This window comes from Saccopteryx bilineata, chromosome 3, assembly GCF_036850765.1.
Source record: "Saccopteryx bilineata isolate mSacBil1 chromosome 3, mSacBil1_pri_phased_curated, whole genome shotgun sequence".
Classification (NCBI taxonomy): domain Eukaryota; kingdom Metazoa; phylum Chordata; class Mammalia; order Chiroptera; family Emballonuridae; genus Saccopteryx; species Saccopteryx bilineata.
In genome coordinates this window covers 99,145,569-99,164,632 of record NC_089492.1, presented here as the reverse complement: position 1 = coordinate 99,164,632, position 19,064 = coordinate 99,145,569, and the positions used below count along the sequence as shown (strand labels likewise).

General features: G+C 44.0%; 2 pseudogenes; one reads left to right on the top strand and one right to left on the bottom strand.

The window, feature by feature from the left end:
* The window catches only part of LOC136329821 (ATP synthase subunit g, mitochondrial pseudogene), a 40,508-nt pseudogene extending 34,993 nt beyond the window's left edge, over positions 1-5,515 (top strand).
* A 5,025-nt stretch (positions 5,516-10,540) lies between these two features.
* Positions 10,541-11,124, bottom strand: LOC136330332 (COP9 signalosome complex subunit 9 pseudogene; annotated as a pseudogene).
* Positions 11,125-19,064: the final 7,940 nt, after the last annotated feature.

The following is a 19,064-nucleotide window of genomic DNA, read 5'->3' as shown; positions in this document are numbered from 1 at the left end:
GGGGTGGGAGGCAGCTATCTTCCCCATGAGCACAAAGAAAGCTCATCTTCAGAGAAAGCAGATTAAAGCAGGGAACATCAATGTAGCCCCTGCGAAGGGCAAGGAGAGAGAGAGAGAGAGAGAGAGAGAGATACTGAAAAAATGAGAAAATAGCTTGTGCCTTACAGCCCTCCATTTCCAGGTTTCAATTCCTCCAAGGCCTATGTTTTGGACCCCATGGGTTCTGTCATCCCTTTTGCGCAAGCTGATAGGAGTGGACTTCTATTGTTTACAAGCCAAGAGCCCTAAGTAACTGGCAGCAGCCATCTGGGTAAGGGCTTCAAAGAGAGAAGTGGTTAGAATAAATATTACTGAGAAGACACCAGAAATACCTAAATCCTATCAACAGGCTTAAGTATATCTTTAGGACTGAAATGGATTTAGTGAAAATTGTAATTTAATCAACTGTGACCATGACTGAAGGATACTAAAGGGTACAGGAGTCTAGTACAAAATGGGTGCTTTGCAGTGTTTACCGGATGGCTAAAACTAATTGCAAACATCAAATTGGGGGGAAAGTTCATGACAAAAGGAAAATACTTTTTCTACGTATTTTTGTTTGTTTGTTTTTGTGTTTTTTTTGTCATTTTTCTGAAGCTGGAAACGGGGAGGCAGTCAGACAGACTCCCGCATGTGCCCGACCGGGATCCACCCGGCATGCCCACCAGGGGGCGATGTTCTGCCCCTCTGGGGCGTCGCTCTGTTGCATCCAGAGCCATTCTAGCGCCTGAGGCAGAGGCCACAGAGCCATCCCCAGCGCCTGGGCCATCTTTGCTCCAATGGAGCCTCGGCTGTGGGAGGGGAAGAGAGAGACAGAGGAAGGAGAGGGGGAGGGGTGGAGAAGCAGATGGGCGCCTCTCCTGTGTGCCCTGGCCGGGAACCAAACCCGGGACTCCTGCACGCCAGGCCGACGCTCTACCGCTGAGCCAACCGGCCAGGGCCTTTCAACGTATTTTCACCTCTCATTTTAGTAAAGGTTCCTACAAAGCTAACACCCACTGTTAACTGTAGTGAGCATTATTTTGCCTATCAGACCTGCCTCCCCTCGTGGCTGGACAGGGTATGTGATTCACACTGGACCAAGCAAAGCCCTCCTCTGGCATTTTGAAGTTCCAGCCAGAGAGAGGGAGGAAGGTGCAGCTCCTTTTTGTTGAGAGATGTGAGGCTGATTTGGCAGACACATTCTCAGCTGAGCAGAAGCCAGTCTGTAGCTAGAAGGTTGCAGGTGATGCAAGGAGAAGGTGGCCTTTGAGTGACTCCAGTTGTCCTTAAAACCAGCTATACCTGCCCTTCCTGCAGGTTGGTTAGTTGAGCCAATAAGGCCACTAATTGGACACCTATGCTGTGGGCATACGTGAGGCCCAAGGGACCATTGCACACTCCTAATCACCCAACTGCTACTGAGGCGGGATTGCCTTAGAGATAGTCTTCAACCTACCCTTGTGTGCAGACTTGATTTGCTCTACACTCCCCTTCATTTGTACAAAACCCAGGGGGAGACTTTTAGGGGGTCAATGCTCTAGGGCTTATGTTTTACCCACATGCCCATTCTGGAAGCAGCAGACCCATTCTGTGGGGTCTTTCTGAGTAGTATAGGTCATCAACATGTACCTATTGGGTACAAATGTGTTGCTTACTCCAACATTCATTTTCCTCTTCCTTCTTAGTGGTAGAACCTTGATTTTACTTAGTATCAATTTATCTAAAAGCCATTTCTCCTCCTTTCTTGAAGCCAGATGTGCCCTGTAATTATGTTATGGCTAATGAACTACAAATAGAGTGTTTATGGTACTTCTCCCTAAGAAGAAGGAAAAGGTCTTATTTCCTCCCTTTTCATTATTCTTCTTCCTGGAATATGGAACTCTAATAACCTTCTTAGATCATGAAACAATGAACCAACAATAGCTCCTCTGTCATCCAGGACCTGAGTTTCTTCTATCTTTCTTCTTTGTCCTCATTATTTAGCTCATTTTCTCATGGTCTAAGATGGCTGTTAAAAATTCATGCATCACTTGCCTGACCTGTAGTGTTGCAGTGGATAAAGCGTCAACCTGGAATGCTGAGGTCGCCGGTTCAAAACCCTGGGCTTGCCTGGTCAAAGCACATATGGGAGTTGATGCTTCCTGCTCCTCCCTCCCCCTTCTCTCTCTCTCTCTCTCTCTCTCTCTCTCTTTCTCTCTCCTCTCTAAAAAATTAATAAGAGTAAAATTTTAAAAAATCCATTGCATCACTTTTCATTAGGTTCAGTTGCAGATAATAGACTATGTCCAAAAGTTAGTAGCAAACCAAGACCGAAGTTTCTCTCAAAAGTATTTTTCTCCTGAAGAGAGAAATAAAATTCTGTCTTATTTATGCTACTGTTTTGGGCTGTTGACCTTAAACAAATAGACAGCCATATATTTCTTCAGCAAAATGGGTTTATTCAGGAATAACAAAGAATTGCAATATACCATATGCAGGTCTAATGGCAATCCACGCACAAGTCTGAGAAATTGCTCTTTTGTGGACTTGAGAGGAGCCTTTGTAAAAGGAAGAGTTCATTAGAGGAAACTGAAAGTTTAAAGTATGGTTACTTTTCATTGGCTGAGCTGTTACTGGGCAGGAGGAATATTTTCTTTCACCAGCTGAGATAGTTCAAGCAGTATCACTTCCTGTCAGAGGTGCAAGGTACCTCTTTTTCTGTTGGGGTCGGTAGTATGTGTTAAGTGACATGTGCCCGAAAATTCTCTCTTCTAAAGGTCCACACAAACCATTTAAATGAGGTTTCTGTTTATTAATTTTCACAAGGCTTTGTCTATTATATCCCACTGAACCTAATCATCCATCAAGAAACCTAGGGTAGGCACTGGCGTATGTTGGAAGAGTCAGTGATGGGGCTGGTGTTAGGCCCACTGTGAGTAAAGGGTGCTGTCCCATGGGCATCTGCTCCCACCTTCACAATCCTACCAAACTTGTTAGGACCTTCCACTGAGCACACTGGGCAGCGAGACTTCATCTGAGTTACAGCTTCTGAGAGGAGGAAGGCTGAGAGGGGTGTTGCTCTTAACCTTTGCCTCTTTACTGAGGGTGAGGCTGCAGGTTCTATAATGTCCCTGCTTCTTGTTTCCTTGTCTCAGGATGTATCCCTAAAGCCTAGAGTTTAGACCACCACTGGCCAATAATGTGAGCCACATATACCATTTAAAATTTTTTAGTAGCCACATTTCAGTAAAAAGATAGGTGAAGTTAATTTTGATAATACAGTTTACTTAATCCAAATATACACAAAATATTATCATTTTCAACATAATCAATATGGACAGAATCATTATAAATTAGATTGGGTTAGCCTGAAACAAAAAGAGTGGGAAGTAGAATCACCTAATGAGTGATGCTACTCTTGACTGTCAATCACTTGGGAAACTGGCAAGTCTTCAGACTGGAAATGAAAACTGGGTCCAGGGCAAAGGCAGACACAAAAGGTCTTTTTCTCTTTTGGCTCTCAGTTTTCCAAAGGGTAGGCAGTCCTCATACGGCCTAAAGGTGAGGACCTGGAGCATAAGGATCAAGCCCAGGACTGATGAAATTGTGTCAATTCCTGTGCGTAGAGCAGTGATCTTCAAACAGGTCCCTCTGGGGGCTGCCTGGAATAGGATGCAGGGGAAGGAACAGAGAGGCCTAGTGCTCCCAAGCTCCTCCTTAACCAAAGCAGGGTGTCTTTTATCTATTTATTCATTAAGATTTTGCATACTTTTTTTTTTTTTTTAATTAATTTTTTTTAAAATTTATTTTTTACAGAGACAGTGAGTCAGAGAGAGGGATAGACAGGGACAGACAGACAGGAACGGAGAGATGAGAAGCATCAATTATTAGTTTTTCGTTGTGCGTTGCAACACCTTAGTTGTTCATTGATTGCTTTCTCATATGTGCCTTGACCACGGGCCTTCAGCAGACCAAGTAATCCCTTGCTGGGGCCAGTGACCTTGGGTTCAAGCTGGTGGGCTTTTTGCTCAAACCAGATGAGCCCGCGCTCAAGCTGGGGACCTCGGGGTCTCGTACCTGGGTCTTCCGCATCCCAGTCCAACGCTCTATCCACTGCGCCACCACCTGGTCAGGCTGTTTTTTTTTTTTTTTTTTTTTTTTTTTTAATAGATTTTAGAGAAAGGAAAGTAGAAAGAAACACTGATTTTTTTTTTTTTTTTTTTTTGGTACCATATATTCATGCATTCTCTAGTTGAGTCTTGTATGTGCCCTGACCGGGGATCGAATCCACAACCTTGACATATTGGGATGACACTCTAAACAACTGACCTACCCAGCCAGGGCACTATTTAATTTTTAAATGGCTCCTCTACTTAAACAACAACAAAAAAAACCCTGAAAATGGCTGGAATAAATGACAAAAACTGAGGCTAAGAGAGGGCAGGTGGTTTTCCTAAGATCACAGAGCTATGCAGTAGTAAAGCCAGGATGGAAATGACCAGCTGTATTTCCTAAAGCTAAGCCCCTTTTACAAGAGAAATAGGTCATTCCCTTGGCTCCTGTAGAGATATGTGCTACCCAGAGAGCCATGAGACCAAGCAGGGAGCTCATCTCATGAAAGGATGAATCTTTTTTTTCTTTTTTGCATTTTTCTGAAGCTGGAAATGGGGAGGCAGTCAGACAGACTCCCGCATGTGCCCGACCGGGATCCACCCAGCACGCCCACCAGGGGGCGATGCTCTGCCCATCCGGGGCATCACTCTGTCGCGACCAGAGCCACTCTAGCGCCTGGGGCAGAGGCCAAGAAGCCATCCCCAGCGCCCGGGTCATCTTTGCTCCAATGGAGCCTCGGCTGCAGGAGGGGAAGAGAGAGACAGAGAGGAAGGAGAGGGGGAGGGGTGGAGAAGCAGATGGGCAATTCTCCTGTGTGCCCTGGCTGGGAATCGAACCCGGGACTTCTGCACGCCAGGCCGACGCTCTACCACTGAGCCAACCGGCCAGGGCCAAAGGATGAATCTTTAACATATAGTGATAATATCTGGGTATAACAAACGCCCACTAAGAATGTGGCCATAACACACAGAGGAAGTCTTAGGCTTCCATGAGATTTTTGACATATTTATCAAACACAGCTCTTTGGACATTGAGCTGGCCATCGGAGGCCACAGACTCTTCAACCTAGAACCATGGCCCAATTTGTAACCTCATAGAGATGACACCTGTGCTGGTAAACACTGCTGTGACTTACTCGAAGCCAAGTCAGCCACATTTTGGTACAGAGTCAAGGTTGAACTGGTTCCTCCAACCCTACAGCTATTCAGATCTAAAAAAAACAACAAAAAAACACCTCCCCCCAAAAAAAACCCCCACGTCAATAGTGTTCAAACTGGTAGCTTCAAACAGCTCATGGTTAAAGGAAGCTCTGCTGAGTGGTTAGGTGGGCACTGAGGTATGGATGTGGTTTTACGTAGGCAAGATCACACACAAGCGCAGCATCTTTGGCTCTAATGTTTGAAGACCAGTCTTTAACATCTGTTTCTTTTTGATTTATTATTTGATTGTTCTTGGACCATATGTGATCAAAATGGTATTTGAATTTAAAAAAAACTGTATAAAAATAAATACAAAGAAAGAAACAGCTCTTTTTTTATGAAAAAGAAAAATTGTTTAACATTTTTTTAATCAAAATACCTTCTTCCCCAGGCTCTTTAAGCCTGTATGTATTATCTCCATCTTTCTATAACACCATGGAGGTCAAGAGGACTACGTCTTCAAGGGCTCATTGCTGCTCATGAGCATCATCTCAGGACCATATCCAGCCATTCTCCCTCCAAAATGAACATTAAAACACATTTTTCCAGTAAAGAAGGGAAGGAAGAAAGGGAGGGAAAGAGAGACGAGATGAAGGAAGGGAGAAAGGAGGGGAAGAGAGGGAAGAAGAGAGAAAAAGTGAGAAAGGGAGAACAAAGCCAAGCAGTCCTCAGTACTCCTCTAACACACTAAGCATGTAGCTGCCTCAGGGCCTTTGCACTCCTCTTTGCCTGTTCTCCAGAAATTCTCACACCTTACTCCTTTCCTTCACTGAGGTCTTTGCTAAATGCAGAAGCTTTCTTTGACTACCCTATCTAAAAGAGCACCCTGTCATTCTTTCCCTGTTTATTTTTTTGTTTTCTCTCTCTTTTTAAAAATTTATTGATTTTAGAAAGAGAGAGTAAGGAAGAAGAGAGAGAGAGAGAAACATTAATTTGTTGTTCCATTTATTTGTTCATTCATTGGTTGATTCTTGTATGTGCCCTGACTGGGGATTGAACCCACAACCTTGGCGTATGGGGATGATGCTCTAACCAACTGAGCTACCCAGCCAGTATCCTTGACCCTGTTTTTTCTTCATAGGATTCATCAAAATCTACCAATTTTCATTTTACTTTAAAAACAATTGTCATTAAATTTTATCTCACAGTTTTGAGGACTACTGGCAGGTATTTGGTAGAATGCCTATGTTTACTTTTGAATGTATCATTTCCCTTCCCCTACTCCAGTGAAAGCTCCCAAGTTATGGAGACTTTGTTTTGTTCATTACTATATCCTCAGATAACAGAACAGTGCCCAGCACACAGAAATTTCTCAATACATGTTAAATGCAAGAATGAACAAATTAAACAAATCATGGTCCAGACAGAGGGCAAGCTTGAATACAAATTCTACATAGGCCATCTTTCAGGGTTCCCAGTGACAAGGGTGAATGCAGTTGTTCTTGGGGTGCCTGTCATTTGTTTGGGTTACATGGCAGAGCACACTGACTGTTCGCAGGACCTACAGCAGTTCCAAGGAATGTGTTCACCATCTTGGCAGGACCCTGTAGGCCTCCAAAGATATGTGAGACACAGGCAGAGCCATGATCTCGGCCTCACCTAGCAGGGCAAACAACAAACTACAGTACAGGGCAGCCACACCTGCACCCGCCTTTCTCTGAAACTGAGTCAGGGTGACAGAGTTTTTGGAGTCTCAGATTGGTGTTATTGTTGGTCCTGGGCATTGATTTCTAGGTATGGGTGGGGTTATCTGGCTATGGACTCCTTCAGTTGGTATTTGGAGTCCTTAGGTACTCTGTCACCCTGGGAAAACACTGACTGATGTGGCAGTTCTTTCTCTGTAACAAAAGAGGTTGAAATTGAAATTCAGAAGTAATTGGACTCAATGCACCTGCCAGGTCTCACTCTTAAGAGACCCAAGAGGATTCAGACTTTGTTAATTCAATTGTATGTCATGGGTGGAATATTAGCTATACCCTGGTTTGTCATCAGGCCTGGACAGTTGCCTTATTGCAGGTGCCCTCCCCCCTTTTTTTAAGAGAGAGAGAAAGAGAGAAGGTGGGTGGAGCAGGAAGCATCAACTCCCATATATGCCTTGACCAGGCAAGCCCGGGGTTTTGAACTGGCGACCTCAGCGTTCCAGGTTGATGCTTTATCCACTGTACCACTACAGGTCAGGCATGCAGGTGCCTTTTTTATTTTGATAACTATATAGTTTCTTTTTTCTTTCACCAGTGCCAAAATACAAGGTTCTAGCGCCTTAGTATAACCAGATTCTGAAAAAAAGCACCACTCCAAGATTGGAGGCATCTATCTCCATATTTGTTTATTTATTTACTTATCCATTCAATAGTTTATTTATATTTGTATGGACTAATGGATATGTATTTTATATTTTGGGTTATAATCCAATACCATTATTATTATTTTTTTTTTTTTTGCTGAAATTGTTGCAGCTTTGGTCATTGGAAGCTCTCTCAGTTGGCCCCTCTGTTACTTTGACATACTGCCATCATTGTGATGGTTTTGTTTTATTAGCACTGCCTTTCTTTTTGGCATTATAAGATACTCCTGATTCATCGTGCCCCAATCCTAGAATCAGCCATTTCTCCAAGGCGCTCTAGTTCCTTTATTGGAGAATGATATTAGAAACCAAGATCTGGCCACTGGGTGTACTCAATTATATTTTCATTCTCTACTATTTCCTGACCTAAGGTAAAGTAGACTATACTTATGTGTTTCCATTTTGGCTTCCTAATTTCTTAGGATACTTTGATACTCATTCTCTCCTTTGCTTTCTCTCTGTATTTAAAGCCACTTAAATGGGCTTTGGCTGGACTGATGTTCATGGGTTATCACCACTGGATTGCTCAATCACTTTTGCTGTTTCAAGTCTAGACTTGAGCCCCTGAAGCCATTTTCCTTCTTCTGAATGTAAGGGTATCACCATTTTGTAAAATAAAACTGTGACATTTACCTTGGGTTTGTAGCCCTGTAAAAATTAGGGTTCTATAAAACCATTGTTGGGGTAGGAAAGTGGGCATCACCCGGACACTTAGGAGCTGCAGTGAGTTGTGACCCTAACCAGAAGAGGCTTGAATTTCATGAAGATATGTCCATTTTCTGTGCTTAATAGAGAGCTTGGATCAAAGGAAGAGGGGATAATATTTATAGTTTTATAATAATTTATATCTACTGCTGCCACTATGAAACCCAAGTATGGCTCCAAATCCCTCTCTTTTCAGTTTCACAAACAGACTAAGCTTTTACATAAAAAGCTTTTAAAATAAACACACACACACACTGAAAATGTAAAAGTATAGATTTTTTACAAACAGCATAGAAAGGGTGAGCTAATGGAGCACAGTTTTTTTACCCTAAGATAACCATGATTTGCTCAATTGTCATTATTGCAGACATAGGATTCTTCATGCTCTCACTTCTGTCTCTCGCGGGGCCAGCCTTGCTGGATCTGATGGGAGTCTGGGATCCTTCCCAGCCTTCCTGGGCATGAGCCCTTATTTGCCTCTCAAACTAGCCTGGAATGTGTAGTCATCCTGGTGGTTCTTTGGCTCTCCCAGTTTGTCCCCAATTCCCACCTCTCTGACTCCAGCACTCATCTTCTGGGCTCTGAGCCAGGTGGGTCTAATTTTCCAAATGCCTCTCCTGGTGTTTCTCTCTCTCTGCCTTGGAAATGCTCCCCTTTTCTCTCTCCTATCTGACTATCCAAAAAATATTTCTGAAGGTCTTGTAAAGCCTCATTATATTCTTTCATGGAGCTGAGCCTCTTGCTAGCTTCAGGTATAATGTCACCCATGAACACCAGGTGGCCTCTGGAGGCCACTGCCTTCTTACCTTGGAGTCCATCCCTTTTTCTGGGCCAAGTCACTGCTCTTTCCTTTCCATGCCTTCTAGTGGCCCTCTTGGGAAGTTTCTTTTTTTTAGCTCCTGAAAAGCTCAGTTCTAACGGTATGTTTAAACCGAAGATGGACCTACTCAAGCTCAATAATGGCAGGATCCTTAGTCAAATTGTGAATGGGAATCCGTTACTCCAAGTGGTTCTCATTTTATCCCTTATTCTTCTGATCCCAATTGGTGTTTGAAATATAAATCACTACAGTTTAACATCCAAAAAATACCTTAAGGTGTTTGCTAAGGCAGAGAGAAGAGGGAGTGCCCCCTGAAGGGGTAACAAACACTATCCTCTCCTATGTGCCATTTTTTTTTTGGGCTATTTTTCTGGAGTGGGAAGTGGGGAGGCAGAGAGACAGACTCCCGCATGCACTCAACTGGGATCCACCCGACATGCCCACCAGGGGGCGATGCTCTGCCCATCTGGGCCTTTGCTCTATTGCAACTGGAGCCATTCTAGTGCCTGAGGTGGAGGCCATGGAGCCATCTTCAGTGCCGGGGCCAGCTTTGCTCCAGTGGAGCCTTGGTTGCAGGAGGGGAAGAGAGAGATAGAGAGGAGAGGGGGAAGGGTAGAGAAGCAGATGGGCGCTTCTCCTGTGTGCTCTGACTGGGAATTGAACCTGGGACACCCACACGCCTGGCTGATGCTTTACCACTGAGCCAACCAGCCAGGGCCCTATGTGCCTATTTGATTATTTATAAAGTTAGATGTAACGGCAGAGTTAGCATTCTTCAAGGGGATCCCATGGTGATGGAATCAAATGAATTGCCACTATTCCTTGTATATCTCACATTTTCACAGTATGAGAAAAGTGACTGAGTGGCACCATGAAAACGGGAATTTCCTTAAGGGTCCTATAAATAAGGGAAAGTCATGTAAGTTTCAAGGGAAACACCTCAGCGATGTTTAATTTATATACAGTGTGTCCGTAAAGTCATGGTGCACTTTTGACTGGTCACAAGAAAGCAACAAAAGACAATAGAAATGTGAAGTCTGCACCAAATAAAAGGAAAACTCTCCCAGTTTCGTACCTATCCAGTGCAGTTCAATGTGGGCTCATGCACAGATTTTTTAGGGCTCCTTAGGTAGCTATCCCGTATAGCCTCTACAGACTCGTCACTGACTGATGGCCTACCAGAACGGGGTTTCTCCACCAAACTGCCGGTTTCCTTCAACTGCTTATCCCACTGAGTAATGTTATTCCTATGTGGTGGCGCTTTGTTATAAACGCACCGATATTCACATTGCACTCTGGTCACAGATTTGAATTTAGCAAGCCACAGAACACACTGAACTTTCCTCTGTACCGTCCACATCTTGACTGGCATGGCAGTGGGCTGCTCCACTGTATACACGGTGTTATGTCATCATCTGCGCATGCACACATGCTGCCACATCATCCTACAGAAACTGGAAGGGTTTTCCTTTTTTTTTGATGACATCCCTTTTTTTTTTTAATTGCAGTAAGGACAACAGCTGGTCACATTCAAGATTAACAGGCAGACCTCAGCCACCCGGCTGAAACCGGCCCCCGGCGGGGTTCCCCATCCCTTCATCTCAAGAGTTCCCACAGTTCTTCAGAAGCATCCCTGCTGTCCCGAGGGGCTCCACCACAGGCCCACCTAACAACGGCTGGACTGCCCCCACTGCTGGACGCCTCACTGAATGTCATCGTCATCGAAGAGGTCTTCAAAATCATTAAAGAAGTCTGCGTGAACAGCCTTTTCATTGGCTGCCAAGTCCATCAGGAGCCCGGTGCTGCCTCTGGCCTCGTCCAGATCCACGTAGGGCCCAGCACCCTCGGGGAACATCTCGTCCACCGCCGGCTTCATCTCCCCCGCGGCGCTCCGGGCGTCCGTGGATCACTTCGAGGGTCTTCCTTTTATTTGGTGCAGATTTCACATTTCTATAATCTTTTGTTGCATTCCTGTGACCAGTCAAAAGTGCACCATGACTTTACGGACACACTGTAGAACACAAATATCACTCTTGAGGTGGTTATTATTGTGAAATCACAGCAACTATAAATTAAAAGTCTTAAGTAATGCTGATTCAATAGAATTTATGTTCATAATGTCTCCCTTCCCATAAATATCTGTTGCTATTGAGATAGACCACTGGTACAGTCATCGAATGTCTGCTAATTCTTTGACACTAAGTTAAATACACATTGTTATCTAGAGAAGAAAATGCTTTGGCATCCTCAAAGGAAACTTGGTAAGCCTATTTTCTTCTTTCTTTGGAGATTTACACTGACATTTGCTCTAATTGTCCTTGTAGTTTCACCCATCACAATAGAAGCTAGTGAAAGGATAAAAACCCTCTCAGAGTCCTTTGCTACAAAGATTTTTATTTGTGATTACTTTCCTTTGGAAAGGAAAAAGAAAAATTCTACTTGGAAAACCTAAAGTACCAGCAAATATGAAGCAGAGGGGAAGGCTCCTTGTAGGCATAAGAAGGTTCTATATCTGGGGACAGGATCTGTTGGTTCTGGGCTACACGGCTACATGGAGTTACAGCAGACACTCATTTCAGCACTTTTTGCTGAGCCATTGGCTCTATTCTCAGACCCAGGCCTAAGACAGACTTGTACCAACCTAATTTCATGTGCTTCAAATGTCTTGTAAAAACTGCAAATCTTTCAGATTGCTGTACCCCTCAGCTTTCTATGAAAAGCCCATATATATAAATATAGTCTACCAGAAAGTTCTGTCCGCTTTTATCACAAGTTTTGACACATAAGCACATGTTTATTTGGCACATGTGTGCCTCTCTATTTTTATCACTTAATGTATACACACTGACGTAGCAAATTAACTAAAACAAAGTTGACTCACGTTAGTCTTATGTGTGAAGCGATAGTGTACCCATGGCTACTGATAAAGTTCATTTACACCACTGTAATTTTTACGAATTTCAACAAGGAAGAAATGCTACAGAAGCATGTCTGTCGCATCCACCATATTCCCTGGACTTAGCACCCTCCAACTATCACTTGTTTTTGTCCTTACAAAATTTTTTGAAGGGCAAAAAATTCAAAAGTGAAGAAGATATCAAACAAACACTGGTTCAATTTTTTGCATCAAAAGATAAAACATTTTTCAAAAGTGGGATATACAAATTGCCCTCACACTGGCAAGAAATCATTAATAATAATGGCAATTACATTATGTAATAAAGTTTATTGACGGTAAGAAAAATTTGCATTTTGTTTTATTCCAAAAATGGACAGAACTTTCTGGTAGACCTTAATATATATATATAATGTGTGTATGTATATATATATAATATATATATATATATCATTTATTTATTTATTTATTTAGCTAACTTGTAAAACATGTGTCTTGGGAAAAACTGAGGCAAATGCCTGAGGTTTTTGCTGTAGAAGGGTAATGGGGTCACACACACCAGAATTTGATTATTTTATCTCCTGTTAAGAACTGGAGGAAAGAGGTCTGTATTTTAAACCCTGTACCTTGGAGAAAAACGCAACTGCTGTTGAAGAGTGTATTAATTATTCAGTGTGGAGCCAGTGCTATTTTGGTTGTATCTACGATTGAGAAGATCATTTCCAGGCATACCATACAACTTGGTTTCAGTCAACCTCAGTCCCACTCCTCAGGCAAAAATAACAGTCCTGGGGGCCCTGGCCGGTTGGCTCAGTGGTAGAGCGTCGGCCTGGCGTGCATAAGTCCTGGGTTCGATTCCCGGCCAGGGCACACAGGAGAAGCGCACATCTGCTTCTCCACCCCTCCCCCTCTCCTTCTTCTCTGTCTCTCTCTTCCCCTCCTGCAGCGAGGCTCCATTGGAGCAAAGATGGCCCGGGCGCTGGGGATGGCTCCTTGGCCTCTGCCCCAGGCGCTAGAGTGGCTCTGGTCGCAACAGAGCCAGCGACGCCCGGGAGGGGCAGAGCATCGGCCCCTGGTGGGCAGAGCTTCGCCTCTGGTGGGCGAGCCGGGTGGATCCCGGTGGGGCGCATGCGGGAGTCTGTCTGACTGTCTCTCCCTGTTTCCAGCTTCAGAAAAATACAAAAAAACAGCCCTGGGCATGGGGGTGGACGCGGTTGGGATTGTGGGGTAGGGAAATAGTTAATAGCACAGAAGGATAAGAACAGCAGGTGGGTTTTTGTTGTTGTTGTTGTTTTTGTATTTTTCTGAAGCTGGAAACGGGGAGAGACAGTCAGACAGACTCCCGCATGCGCCCGACCAGGATCCACCCGGCACGCCCACCAGAGGCGAAGCTCTGCCCACCAGGGGGCGATGCTCTGCCCCTCCCGGGTGTCGCTCTGCCAGGACCAGAGCCACTCTAGCGCCTGGGGCAGAGGCCAAGGAGCCATCCCCAGCGCCCGGGCCATCTTTGCTCCAGTGGAGCCTTGGCTGCGGGAGGGGAAGAGAGAGACAGAGAGGAAGGAGGGGGTAGGTGGAGAAGCAAATGGGCGCTTCTCCTATTTGCCTTGGCCGGGAATCGAACCGGGGTCCCCCACGCGCCAGGCTGAAGCTCTACCGCTGAGCCAACCGGCCAGGGCCAACAGCAGGTGTTTTTGAAAACTGTTCCCAAATTAGTTAATTTTGGTTTATTAATGTTGATAAAGGCAGCTGTCCTCTCTGCAGAACAAATAGAACAAGAGAAGGGAACTTCCATTCATTTAGAAAATGTCTTTGATTTTTCTTATGAGCAGAATCCTCTCTCAGGCTGTTTGAATATGCCTTGGGACATGATGGGGCAGAGTGAGGGAATCTCTCTCTCTGCCTGGCTCTCCCACTTCCTTCCTGACTGGGCTCAAAGTCTTTGCCGGAAAGCTTCGCTTCTTGATCTTGAACAACCACTCAGGCAGCTGGGTCTCTGAGATGTCAATCTACCACCAGAACAACAGCATTTTACATTTCTTTCCATATTTCCTGTTGTTCCTGAGCCAACACACACAGAACCTCCTGGATCCAAAACTGATCCTTTCTGGACAGTTTTATTTATTTTTTGGGAAACAATTTTGAAGTGTTTGGTTTAATGGTGGACAGTTCTTTCCTTGCGTCCCTTGGTCTGTTTCCACATTGTCTCCTTACTCCAGGGACAGAAGGAAAGGATGAGGGGACACAGACACCACTGGAACTGATTCTAAGAACTTTTCTAAGTAAAGCACCTGCCAGATAAGGAATGTAGGGGTACTCACTGATCCAGGGTGGGGGCCTGCTATATGAATGAGTAGGGCTTTTGCAGTGCTTTTAAATGCCAGGAGACTGACATACACTGTAGGTACAGAGGGAAAGCAGTGCCAAGGTCTCCTTTGCCAGTACGCCAGCCATTTAACAAAATTGAAGTGGTTTTTCAGAAAGAGCCTGGATTTCCTAAGTTGGTCAATTCTGGCCTCACTATCCATATACACTGACACTGTCAGCTCAGCACTCAGAGAACTTCATTTTAATCAACAGTAATAGCTATTCATTTCTTCAACAAATAGTTATTGAGCTTCAACAAGAAGCCTGGCACTGTTCCAGGAGCTGGGGACACCACCCTGATCTAGACCCAGGGTCCCTGCTCTCAAATGGAGTGAGTAGAGTCTGGTGGGGAGGCGGAGGATAAACAAGAAACAGGTGGATGAGCAGATGATATTTTTTCACAGTGATAAGGAAATTTAAAAAATAGGTTGATGTGCTAGTACAAATGGTTGGGGAAGGCCTCTTGAAGATGTTTGAATTGAGACTTGACTGACAATGAGTCAGTCGTATAATGCTCTGGATCAGTGTTCCAGGTAGGGGGAGCAGCAGGTGCAAGCCCCAAATGTAATTGATCAGAGAAGGAGGCAGGACACAGAAAGTATGGGCCAGAGGAAAAAGAGAGTAAGAGAATCTGGTTGGGGGATATGTGCTGAGATTTTTTTTAAACTATTTTTTTCAAAACTGAAAACATAATTCTTATATTTGGTTTTTAAAAAGGTAAAAAAAAAAAAAAGGCCCTGGCCGGTTGGCTCAGCGGTAGAGCGTCGGCCTGGCATGCGGGGGCACCCGGGTTCGATTCCCGGCCAGGGCACATAGGAGAAGCACCCATTTGCTTCTCCACCTCCCCCTCCCTCTCTGTCTCTCTCTTCCCCTCCCGCAGCCAAGGCTCCATTGGAGCAAAGATGGCCCGGGCGCTGGGGATGGCTCCTTGGCCTCTGCCCCAGGCGCTAGAGTGGCTCTGGTCGCGGCAAAGTGACGCCCCAAGGAGCAGAGCATCGCCCCCTGGTGGGCAGAGCATCGCCCCTGGTGGACGTGCCAGGTGGATCCCGGTCGGGCGCATGCGGGAGTCTGTCTGACTGTCTCCCCCCTTTCCAGCTTCAGAAAAATACCAAAAAAAAAAAAAAAAAAAAAAAAAAAAAGACAAGAGGTTTACAATAACCAGTAACAAGCAGGTCTTTTATCTACTCCAACCTCCCCAGTCCTCCAATGAAGAAACAAACCACACGTAAGTGTTCTTTATGTATCCTTTCAGAAATCTTAGCATATCTATATTTATATATCTTTATTATAAAGAAGGGATGATTTAGCCCACAGCTCAGGACCGAGATTTTTTTGGATTAACTGTTGGGGTTAAAAATGGTTCAATATGAGCCTATATGAACAACAAGCATTAAGTCAATGGATGTGCTACTATTTAAATAACCAGCCTTGGCCTGACCTGTGGTGGTGCAGTGGATCAAACATCAACCTGGAACACTGAAGTCACTGGTTCAAAACCCTAGCCTTGCCCAGTCAAGGCACATGTGGGAGTTGATGCTTCCGGCTCCTCCCCCTTCTCTCTCTCTCTCTCTCTCTCCCCTTATTAAAGTAAATAAATAAAAAATTGAAAAAAATAATAACCAGCCTCCTAATTATGGACATTGAGGTTGTTTGCAGACTTTTGCTTTTGAAAACAATGCAATGCTCCTTAAAGGTAAGTCTTTGTGAAATACATGACTCAATCTGTAGGATAAATTCCTGGTGTTAAAACTGCTGGACCACTAGGTATGTGCATATTAAATGTAATAATGATGGTCAAATGTGTGTTGACCTTTTTTACACTCTGGAGAAACTTGGGAGGGACTCTTCATTATAGATCTATAAAAGAGTGCATTTTGGTCTAGTCTGAAGAAATAACTGACAACACTAAGAAATGAGCTTAAATGAAACTCAATGTTTCACATTTTTATTTGTACTCATTTATTATGGCCAATTTAAAATAAATAAAATGGGGGAGAGATTAATATAATAAACTCTTATCACCCAGCTTCAACAGTTACCAATTCATGGCCAGTCTTGCTTCATCTATGTCCCCATCCACTTGCCCCTGCCTTTGATTATTTTGAAGCAAGTATCAGACATTATATCTTCTCCTCAAATATTTCAGGATATGAAAGTGGCTTTTTGAAGATTAGTTACTTTGTAGGATGACCCACATTCAAGATTTGCTAGATTGCTTCCTCTGGTATTACCTAACTTGTTCCTCCCTCCCCAAGAGTGTTTGATGTTTGGTAGAGGCAAATTGGCAGTGAGCCAACATGCGTGGACTTTGGGTTTCAGTACTGGGTTGAGCACTCACTTACAGATGGCTGTGTGACCTTGAGCAAGTTCAACCTCTTTTTTTTTAATGTTTATTTTATTGATTTTAGAGAGAGAGGGAGGGAGAGAGAAAGACAGCGATAGGAACATTAATCTGTTCCTGTATGTGCCCTGACTGGGGATTGAACCAGAAACCCCTGTGCTTTGGGCCGCTGTCCTAACCAACCTAGCTATTCGGCCAGGGATTAATCTCTTGAAGCCTCATTCCCTCAACTGGAAAAAGGTGGTGATAAAAAGACTGCTTTTGTGGAAAGCTGAGTTCATGCTAAACATACAAGGGGCTCTTAGTCACTGTAAGCCAGTGGTAGTCAACCTGGTCCCTACCGCCCACTAGTGGGCGTTCCAGCTTTCATGGTGGGCGGTAGCGGAGCAACCAAAGTATAAATAAAAAGATAGATTTAACTATAGTAAGTTGTTTTTTTTTTTATTTTATTTTTATTTTATTTATTCATTTTTAGAGAGACAGAGAGGGAGAGAAAGAAGGGGGGAGGAGCTGGAAGCATCAACTCCCATATGTGCCTTGACCAGGCAAGCCCAGGGTTTCGAACCGGCGACCTCAGCATTTCCAGGTCAACACTTTATCCACTGCGCCACCACAGGTCAGGCTAGTAAGTTGTTTTATAAAGATTTATTCTGCCAAACTTAGCAAAAATCTGACATAAAGTACTTGGTAAGTAATTATTATTATATGCTTTAACTTGCTGTAATTCTGCTTTATAAATTTTATAAAGTAAAGTTACTTCCCTACTTTATAAATCACTATTACTGTGGAACCGGTGGGCGGTTAGAAAATTTTACTACTAGCAGAGATACAAAAGTGGGTGGTAGGTATAAAAAGGTTGACTACCTCTGCTGTAAGCAGCAAAGGACAAGTGGTGGTGGTAGTGGTGGGGAAAAGGGCCATCTTGATCTAACAGACCAGCAAAACAGGAGTGAGATTTGGGAAAAGATGGCATAGCACCAAAAATGTTTTTGCTCTTAGTGAATGATGGAGGGTAGCGGAACACGCCACCCCAAAATGTGCCGCTTTGGCCTGAGATTTATTTTTAGCTAAAATCACTTACAAAAACTTCATCAGGTACAAGAAGGATGCTCTGATCCTTCTCTTTTTCTTCCTGGAAGCAGGAGGTAAAACCCTCTTATTGAAGATGTTCTCCTTGTACCAGGAGGAAGTAGCACCCTTATCAAGGAAGGAAGTGGAAGCAGAGAGAATTCCACACAAACACACCTTGTTAAGATAGTTATCTTCCTTGAGCCTCCCCTTATATTTTACTTTTTTACAATTGCCTCTCTCTCTTCAACTAATATAAAGGTTTTACCATTTCTTTGGGTCATTTCTTTATGAGGGTTTCCATGTCACATAAAACGTATTTTAAATAAATCTGTATGTTTTTTCTCCTGCTCATATGTTTTATGTCAATCTAATTCTTAGTTAGGCTAAATTGAAAACCCTAAGAGGGCTGAAATAAAATTTTGCCTCCCCAATAATGATTACCCAGTGACCATCTCAAAGCTGGAAATGTAAGGACAAGAGTTTTTTTGTTTGAGTAAGAGCACAAAATGTTCTGGGGCAGAGAAAAGGCATTGGTGTGGGGTGGTGTCTCACTTTTAAGAATGGGGTCCATGTGGTGGGATGGTTCTGAGTGCAGTTTATTACAAGTTACAAGTTACCTTCTACAGGAATAATTGTGGGTGAAGTCAATAGGATCTTTCATTTACATAAAAATAGAGACAAGGGCAGGCTATGTTTCCATTCGAAAAGATGACTTTTTTTTCTGAAGTAAGAAGCCAGGAGGCCAAGAGACAGACTCCTGCATGTGTGCTACGGGGATCCACCTGGTAAACCCACCAGGGGGTGATGCTCTGCCCATCTGGGCCATTGCTTCGTTGCAACCAGAGCCATTCTAGTGCCTGAGGCAAAGGCCATGGAGCCATCCTCAGTGCCCGCCCAGGCCAACTTTGCTCCATTGGAGCCTTGGCTGTAGGAGGGGAAGAGAGAGACAGAGAGGAAGGAGAGGGGGAAGGATGGAGAAGCAGATGGACACTTCTCCTCTGTGCCCTGGCTAGGAATTGAACCCGGGACTTCCACACCCTGGTCCAATGTTCTACCACTAAGCCAACCGGCCAGGGCCATAAAGCTGACTTTTTAAAGCAACCACTGTTTATGCAGATGTTGCAAAACAAATCGGTATAAACACAAACACTTGGAAATATGAATTAACAGCACAGTGAAAGCTGTCTAAAGGAGAGTTGAGAAGTAATCTG